The following is a 10,484-nucleotide window of genomic DNA, read 5'->3' as shown; positions in this document are numbered from 1 at the left end:
TTCACCTAGTTGTCATACACCAAATTCAAAATAATGATTTCCTCCTCATTCTGCCAAACCTCTCTTTCCTGGATTCTCTCTCTCAGGTAATCCACGCTGTAGCTTAAGGTAAATATCATGCTTGATACCGTATTCTCTCTTTTAATCAATTTGTCACCAAGGTTTATCCATTTTATTATCTCCAGTCTTTTTTTCCATTTTTAATCTGTTTGCTCTGCCATTACCTGGTTTCAAACCCTCAAAACTCATCAGTTGGGTTAGGACAATGGAATCGTTGCAAAATGTGCTTGTAATTGGAAGAACTGGAATTTGAACCAAAGACTTTTAAAATCTAGGCTTTAATACCGATTGAAAAGTGAAGTAGGACCTATAAAATAAAAGTCAAGGATCTGGGATTTTAGTCTATACACCATGGAAGTGATGTTACCAAAGTGTTTTTAAGAGATTAATTTGGAGTTATTATTTAGGGTCTATTAGTATAAAAGCAGACTGCCATCAGAGAAAGAATGAGAAAATTATTATAGTAATTGGAGCATGACATGATAAGGATCTAGCAACAGTAGGTTTGGAGGGGAGATTTAAGGAAAAAGATGAATAAGAGAGTAAAGTACTGACAGAAACTTTAAAGATTGGTTAGCACATTGTTCTAGTTTTCTAATTGTTCTATTCAAATATCAACATATAATAAAAGACTTCATTTTTACTTCCCAGATAAATACACCTACTGGTTAAAGTCTCAGCATTGTAGTTGAGAACATTGCCCAATTTCAAATATACATTAAATGTCACATCATCCATTGAAAACTCTATTTGCGATGTTCAAAGGTTTAGTTTTATGTTTGGAAAGCACACCAACGCTTTCGATTCTATAAAGCTCTTCAAACAAAAAGAGAATCATACATGTCTCTTCCACATTTATCATTTTGTTCAGCAGAGTTTTGTTTGGAAAATGTCTGTGATATCCAAAAACAAAGTTCCAGATGGAGGAGGTGAAAACAGACATATGTTCCAGCTGTTTTTAATCTCTCTTTTTTTTGGCTGCAGTTAAAATGAAAGCACACCCTTTAAAAGACAGAATCGTCACTCTCTTTGAATATGAGGAGTTCATATAAGTGGTCACTCACAAAATTGTGTGTCTTCTAATAAGAGTTGCATCTGTGTGTATACATGCTTGTGGCGTATATGTGCATGCATCTGTGGTGTGCATGCATGGGTAACCGTGTGTTTAAAGAATTTCCCCAAGTAGATCTTGTTCTATAGGTGAAATGGTTACCTATTTGTACTCCCAAGTCACTGCTAGATATTCATTACATAAATCCAAAGTTTAAAATATTCCTTATTCCTTATTATTATATTGAAGTAGCGAAGTAGGTGGATCTTACTTCCACTTAGTTTTGGCAGATTTCTGGTACTTTTAGAGAGATCAAAACCAGGTAAGCACACTTCTAATGGAATGCCACATTAACAAGTCTCACTTGATCACTATCTACAGGCACCTCAAACTCAGTATATCCCTGTGTGATGTTCTGTATCTCGACTGTATCAGTGCCAACATCCTGTTGTGATATTGTGCTACAGATTTGCAAGATGTTACCATAGAGAGAAACTGCGTAAATGGTATATGGGACCTCTGTATTATTTCTTAGAACTGTATGTCAATCTACAGTGATCTCAAAATAATAAGTTAATTTTTAAAAACTCAATTCAATTATTATGCTTTCCCCCAAGAGAACAAACTTCTTTTAATATCTGCTGACAATACCAGCATGTACCTGATGGGAACTTAAGTGTTACCTTTTGCTCTTCCCTAACGCACCCTCTCCCCACAATTCGATGAGTCATCAAGTCCTGCTGATTTACTTCCTATTTCTAGAAAACATCTATCTCTTTCTCTTTTCCTCTTTTCCAGTGCTGACGCCATGTTTCAGAGTCTTATTATATCTCCTTGATTAACAAAACAGCCTCCAAATTGGTCTTCCTGCCTTATCATCCCAAAACAGTAGTTCTAAATGCAGCTGTATATTATACTCTCTTAGGAAGCTTTTTGAAAATACTGCCAGATCTCCACCCCACAACTCTTAAATAAGAATATATAGAAGGAGGGCCTGGGCATTGGTACATTTTGAAAGCTTCTCAGATAATTCTAGTGTGCAGCTGTGGTTGAAAATTATTACCTTGAGCATCTCTCTTTATTTAAGATTCTAGAATAAGTTAACTAAGATGAAATTCTGGTCATTTCATTCTTCTGCGTTACTGCCCTGTCTGTTATAGTTTAAGTTGTTTTCCTCTCAAAATGTATATGTTGAAGTCCTAACTCACATTACTCAGAATGTGACTTTATTTGCAGATAGGGTCTTTAAAGAGGTGATCAGGTTAAAATGAGGTAATTGGGGTGGGCCCTAATCCAAAATGACTGGTGTCTTTCTAAAAATGGGATTTTAGACAGAGATATGCACACAGGGAGAATGCAATGTGAGCATGAAGGCAAAGATTGGGGTGATGTTTCTATAAGCCAAGGAACATCAAAAATTGTCACCAAACCACCAGAAACTAGGCAAGAGGCATAGAACAGATTCTCCCTCACAGCCTTACTTTCTTGTTCCCTTAAAGAATCAATATGTTGCTAAATAATTAAAAAATTTATCAGTGTGGCCAATACTGTGAAATGAAAATATTAACTATCACATTTATGGTGTTGTCTTGAAGAAAGTGGTTGCAGAAATGTTTCTTTTATTTTTTTTCTCAGCATTACTTCATTGTAAGAGAAAATCTCTCTGGGGTACACATTGCTACCTCCTGACTTTTGGAAAAGCTGTTGACCTAGAGCTCTGTGTGATTACTTCCACAGGCTATAGTAATAGTCTCTCATATGAGAGATGAAGTTATTCTCCAGGGAGAGTGGATGGGATGTTTTTTCCAAAACTTCCTTTCTCAGGGACCCTATAAGACTATAACTTTGTCCATTTGTTCTACATCTTTCACACACACATGCACACACACACAACCTTTTATTTTATTTTTTAATGCATTAAAATTTTTTTCTAGGTGACTTGACATGTGTACTTTAAATTGCATGAAATACAATAAATCTCTTTTTAGATAGGAAGATAAAACTGAAAAGAAAAACATAAGAAGATGAGGAAGAGGAGGGGGAGCTTAAAAGAAAAGTGGGGTGTGGGCATTTCCCTGCACTTAGTACAAGGCCCTGCAACCCTGGTGAAATTCCTGAAAAGTATTTGGTAATCTGAGGGCCCCAGCATCTCTAACACTGTCAAGAAGTAGCAGTCGACCCTCTCTGTACTCACAATGTTAAACAAGCCCAGTATCTTTTAGGACTTTTGGGGATCTGGAGGCAAACATATTCCTCATTTACAAGTTTTACTTAAGCCTTTTTATGGGGTTATTCACAATTTATCCCATCTTGAATTGGGGCTCCCTTACAACAAAGGACTCTAGAATGACCGAATGGTAATACAACAGTCTCTCCCATTAGTGTTCCCTTTCTCTGCCCCCAGAGAATCATTCACTGTGGAAGCTAGAGCAACCTCCTCTCATACCTCCTGAAACCTCTGGACCACCCATGATGATCATAAGTTGCCCATGCAGACAAGCCTCTCAGGCTGATAGGGCATTGAGCAACAATCGTATTTTGCTTAAGGAAGCTCACTGCATACAGTTGTTCCCAAGACATAACAGCAGATTTTCTTTGATGAACACACTGGAGCCAAGACGTGAGTCTTTGAGAATGGCGTCGGAAAAGGGCAGCCATAGCAGTTCCTGACTGGTACATTTCCAACTCGGTGTCATATGATCACAAAAAGAAAAAAGAAAGAGAAAAAACATAAACAGGTTCCCCCTGGTCTGCTGGAGCCCACGAGCCCCGCCACCCGACTTTGCCACTGGCCAGAGGTGAGGAGTGAGGGACAGGTGAGGAAGCTGAGACAGGGCGCATGGTGCTCTCTAGAAACTTGGATGAGGGGGAGAGAAGAGAAGGTGGCATTCACAGGGGGCGCCTTCAAGATGGCGGAGAAGTAAGACGTGGAGATCACCTTCCTCCGCACAAATACATCAAAACTACATCTACATGTGGAACAACACCTACAGAACACTTACTGAACACTGGCAGAAGACCTCAGACCTCCCAAAAGGCAAGAAACTCCCCACGTACCTGGCTAAGTGGCTGACAGGGTCTTGGTGCTCTGGCTGGGTGTCAGGCCTGAGCCTCTGAGGTGGGAGAGCCGAGTTCAGGACACTGGTCCACCAGAGACCTCCCGGCCCCACATAATAGCAAACAGCAAGAGCTCTCCCAGAGATCTCCATCTCAATGCTAAGACCCAGCTCCACTCAACAACCAGCAAGCTCCAGTGCTGGACACCCCATGCCAAACAACTAGCAAGACAGGAGCACAACCCCACCCATTAGCAGAGAGGCTGCCTAAAATCATAATGAGTTCACAGACACCCCAAAACACACCACTGGACGTGGTCCTGCCCACCAGAAAGACAAGATCCAGCCTCATCCACCAGAACACAGGCACCAGTCCCCCCAACCAGGAAGCCTGCACAACCCACTGAACCAACCTTACCCACTGGGAGCAGACACCAAAAACAACGGGAACTACGAACCTGCAGTCTGCAAAAAGGAGACCTCAAACACAGCAAGCTAAGCAAAATGAGAAGTCAGAGAAATCAACAGCAGATGAAGGAGCAAGGCAAAAACCCACCAGACCTAACAAATGAAGAGGAAATAGGCAGTCTACCTGAAAAAGAATTCAGAGTAATGATAGTAAAGATGAACCAAAATCTTGAAAATAGAATGGAGAAAATACAAGAAACGTTTAAAAGGACTTGGAAGAACTAAAGGGCAAACAAACAATGATGAACAACAGAGTAAATGAAATTAAAAATCCTCTACAACGAATCAATAGCAGAATAACTGAGGCAAAAGAACGGATAAGTGACCTGGAAGATAAAATAGTGGAAATAACTACTATAGAGCAGAATAAAGAAAAAAGAATGAAAAGAATTGAGGACAGTCTCAGAGACCTCTGGGACAACATTAACATACAAGGAACTCCCCATAAGGTTAACAGCTGATCTTTCAGCAGAAACTCTGCAGCCACAAGGGAGTGGCAGGACATATTTAAAGTGATGAAAGAGAAAAACCTACAACCAATATTTCTCTACCCAGGAAGGATCTAATTCAGATTCGACAGAGAAATTAAGACCTTTACAGACAAGCAAAAACTAAGAGAATTCAGCACGACCACACCAGCTCTACAACAAATGCTAAAGGAACTTCTCTAGGCAGGAAACACAAGAGAAGGAAAGGACTTACAATAACAAACACAAAACAATTAAGAAAATGGTAATAGGAACATACATGTCGATAATTACCTTAAATGTAAATGAATTAAATGCTCCCACCAAAAGAAAAAGACTGGCTGAATGGATACAAAAGCAAGACCCATACATATGCTGTCTACAAGAGACCCACTTCAGACCTAGGGACACATACAGACTGAAAGTGAGAGGAGAGAAAAAGATAGTCCATGCAAATGGAAATCAAAAGAAAGCTGGAGTAGCAATTCTCGTATCAGACAAAATAGACTTTAAAATAGACTATTATAAGAGACAAAGACGGACACTACATAATGATCAAGGGATCAATCCAAGAAGAAGATATAACAACTGTAAATATTTATGCACCCAACATAGGAGCACCTCAATACATAAGGCAAATGCTAACAGCCATAAAAGGGGAAATCGACAGTAACACAATCATAGTAGTGGACTTTAACACCCCACTTTCACCAATGGACAGATCATCCAAAATGAAAATAAATAAGGAAACACAAGCTTCAAATGATACATTAAACAAGATGGACTTAATTGATATTTAGAGGACATTCCATCCAAAAACAGCAGATTACACTTTCTTCTCAAGTGCTCATGGAACATTCTTCAGGATAGATCATTTCTTGGGTCACAAATCAAGCCTTGGTGAATTTAACAAAATTGAAATCATATCAAGTATCTTTTCTGACCACAATGCTATGAGACTAAATATCAATTACAGGAAACAATCTGTAAAACATACAAACACATGGAGGCTAAACAATACACTATTTAATAACCAAGAGATCACGGAAGAAATCAAAGAGGAAATCAAAAAATACCTAGAAACAAATGAAATGAAAACACAATGATCAAAAACCTATGGGATGCAGCAAAAGCAGTTCTAAGAGGGAAGTCTATAGCAATACAATCCTAACTCAAGAAACAAGAAACATGTCAAATGAAAAACCTAACCTTACACCCAAAGCAATTAGAGAAAGAAGAACAAAAAAACTCCAAAGGTGGCAGAAGGAAAGAAATCATAAAGATCAAATCAGAAATAAATGAAAAAGAAATGAAGAAAACGATAGCAAAGATCAATAAAACTGAAAGCTGGTTCTTTGAGAAGATAAACAAAATTGATAAACCATTAGCCAGGCTCATCAAGAAAAGAGGGAGAGGACTCAAATGAATAAAATTAGAAATGAAAAAGAAGAACTTACAACAGACACTGCAGAAATACAAAGCATCCTAAGAGACTACTACAAGCAACTCTATGCCAATAAAATGGACAACCTGGAAGAAGTGGACAAATTCTTAGAAAAGAACAACCTTCCGAGACTGAACCAGGAGGAAACAGAAAATATAAACAGACCAATCACAAGCACTGAAATTTAAACTGTGATTTAAAACCTTCCAACAAACAAAAGCCCAGGACAGATGGCTTCACAGGCGAATTCTATCAAACATTTAGAGAAGAGCGAACACCTATCCTTCTCAAACTATTCCAAAATATAGCAGAGGGAGGAACACTCCCAAACTCATTCTATGAGGCCACAATCATCCTGATACCAAAACCAGACAAAGATGCCACAAAAAAACTACAGGCAAATATCACTGATGAACACAGATGCAAAAATCCTCAACAAAATACTAGCAAAGAGAATCCAACAGCACATTAGAAGGATAATACACTATGATCAAGTGGGGTTTATCCCAGGGATGCAAGGATTCTTCAATATACATAAATCAATCAATGTGATAAACCATATTAACAGATTGAGGAGAAAAACCATATGATCACCTCAATAGATGCAGAAAAAGCTTTCAACAAAATTCAACACCCATTTATGATAAAAAAAAACCCAGAAAGTAGGCATAGAGGGAACTTACCTCAACATAATAAAGGCCATATATGTCAAACCCACAGCCAACATCATTCTCAATGGTGAATAACTGAAACCATTTCCACTAAGATCAGGAACAAGACAAGGTTGCCCACTCTCACCACTATTATTCAACATAGCTTTGGAAGTTTTAGCCACATATATCAGAGAATAAAAAGAAATAAAAGCAACCCAAATCAGAAAAGAAGAAGTAAAACTGTCATTGTCTGCAGATGACATGATACTGTACATAGAGAATTCTAAAGATGCCACCAGAAAACCACTAGAGCTAATCAATGAATTTGGTGAAGTAGCAGGATACAAAATTAATGCACAGATATCTCTTGCATTCTTATACACTAACGGTGAAAAATCTGAAAGAGAAATTAAGGAAACACTCCCATTTACCCACTGCAACAAAAAGAATAAAATACCCAGGAATAAACTTACCTAAGGAGACAAAAGACCTGTATGCAGAAAACTATAAAACACTGATGAAAGAAATTAAAGATGATACAAACGGATGGAGAGATATACCATGTTCTTGGATTGGAAGAATCAACATTGTGAAAATGACTATACTACCCAAAGCAATCTATACATTCAATGCAATCCCTATCAAACTACCAATGGCATTTTTCACAGAACTAGAACAAAAAATTTCACAATTTGTATGGAAACACAAAATACCCTGAATAGCCAAAGCAATCTTGAGAAAGAAAAATGGAGCTGGAGGAATCAGGCTCCCTGACTTCAGACTATACTACAAAGCTACAGTAATCAAGACAGTATGGTACTGGCACAAAAACAGAAATATAGATCAATGGAACAGGATAGAAAGCCCAGAGATAAACCCACGTACATATGGTCACCTTATCTTTGATAAAGGAAGCAAGAATATACAATAGAGAACAGACAGCCTCTTCAATAAGTGGTGCTGGGAAAACTAGACAGCTACATGTAAAAGAATGAAATTAGAACACGCCCTAACACTGTATACAAAAATATACTCAAAATGTATTAAAGACCTAAATGTAAGGCCAGACACTATAAAACTCTTAGAGGAAAACATAGGCAGAACACTCTATGACATAAATCACAGCAAGATCCTTTTTGACCCAGCTCCTAGAGAAATGGAAATAAAAACAAAAATAAACAAATGGGACCTAATGAAACTTAAAAGCTTTTGCACAGCAAAGGAAACCATAAACAAGACGAAAAGACAACCCTCAGAATGGGAGAAAATATTTGCAAACGAAGCAACTGACAAAGGATTAATCTCCAAAATATACAAGCAACTCATGCAGCTCAATATCAATAAAACAAACAACCCAATCCAAAATGGGCAGAAGACCTAAACAGACATTTCTCCAAAGAAGATATACAGATTGCCAACAAACACGTGAAAGGATGCTCAACATCACTAATCATTAGAGAAATGCAAATCAAAACCACAATGAGGTATCACCTCACACTGGTCAGAATGGCCATCATCAAAAAATCCACAAACAATAAATGCTGTAGAGGGTGTGGAGAAAAGGGAACCCTCTTGCACTGTTGGTGGGAATGTAAATTGATACAGCCACTATGGAGAACAGTATGGAGGTTCCTTAAAAAACTAAAAATAGAACTATCATACGACCCAGCCATCTCACTACTGGGCATATACCCTGGAAAACCATAATTCAAAAAGAGTCATGTACCACAATGTTCACTGCAGCTCTATTTACAATAGCCAGGACATGGAAGCAACCTAAGTGTCCATCAACAGATGAATGGATAAAGAAGATGTGGCACATATACACAATGGAATGTTACTCAGCCATAAAAAGAAACGAAATTGAGTTGTTTGTAGTGAGGTGGATGGACCTAGAGACTGTCATACAGAGTGAAGTAATTCAGAAAGAGAGAAACAAATACCATATGCTAACACATATATATGGAATTAAAAAAAAAAAAGGTCTGAAGAACCTAGGGGCAGGACAGGAATAAAGACACAGACATAGAGAATGTACTTGAGGACACAGGGTGGGGGAAGGTAAGCTGGGACGAAGTGAGAGAGCGGCATGGACATATATACACTACCAAATGTAAAATAGATAGCTAGTGGGAAGCAGCCACATAGCACAGGGAGATCAGCTTGGTCCTTTGTGCCCACCTAGAGGGGTGGGATAGGGAGGGTGGGAGGGAGACGCAAGAGGGAGGGGATATGGGGATGTATGTATATGTATAGCTGATTCACTTTCTTATACAGCAGAAATTTACACATCATTGTAAAGCAATTATACTCCAATAAAGATGTTTAAAAAATAAATAAATAAATCTTCCAAAAAAAAAAAGTTGCCCATGGATTTCTGGTGTGAGAAACTGCTCTCCTCAGCCGCAGGGCAACTGGGGACTGCATACTGAGTCCCCTGGAAACAGAGATTCTCACAGGCCCCGAGCCTGTGCAGCTCCATACCTTTCCATGGATCAGGGAGGCAGCCTTCTATAAGCTCAGATCAGCCATCAAGGCCTCCTTGCTAAGCAGAAGTGTTACCTACGGGATAGAGCTAAGTCTGGGTCCTCTGGTGTATCCCACCTGCAGGAAAGGGTGGCCTCTTCTGTCCTCAGTCCCTTGCCAGTTGAGTAGGTGCCTGAAGAGGTCACTCCTCTCTGGAACCCTTGTCTATTTGGGGAGCCCCTTGGGATCAAATGAGTGAACAGCAATGGGAGTTTGTACACTTTATGGACAGCATCAAAACTGCACATCATGGAGCTTTCTGGAGATCTGCTGCTTTTCATTCCTTAATCCAGACATCCTTGATAAAGAATGGGATCCAAGCACCTTGAAAACTAACTGAACTTCAGGCAGTCATCTTACCCTGGCCAATAACTGGCTCCATTGGTGCGTGTTTACAGACGCTCAGGCCATTGCCAATGGTCTAGCCACCTGGTTCCCCCAATGGTCTAGTGACCTGGTTCCACCAATGGTAGCCACAACAATTACTTATCCAAGGCTTCCACCCTTGGGGAAAATAACTGTGGGAGTCTCTTGCCTCACAGATACCCAAAATATAAATCAATGTGTCCTATTAAAGCCACAATACAGGCCTCACTTGACCCACTTTGGCATTCCACATGTTGTTAAGGGTGACCATTTCACTTCTAAAAATATTCAATGCTGGGCTCTTGAACAAGGTGTTCAGTGGAACTTTCCCCACCCTTGTCAGTCTCAGTCTACAAGCCTCACAGAGCTCCCTTATGGCATACTCAAGCAAGA

The sequence above is a fragment of the Balaenoptera borealis genome, assembly GCF_965194805.1.
Source record: "Balaenoptera borealis genome assembly, chromosome: 21".
NCBI lineage: Eukaryota > Metazoa > Chordata > Mammalia > Artiodactyla > Balaenopteridae > Balaenoptera > Balaenoptera borealis.
This window is presented reverse-complemented; position numbering follows the sequence as displayed.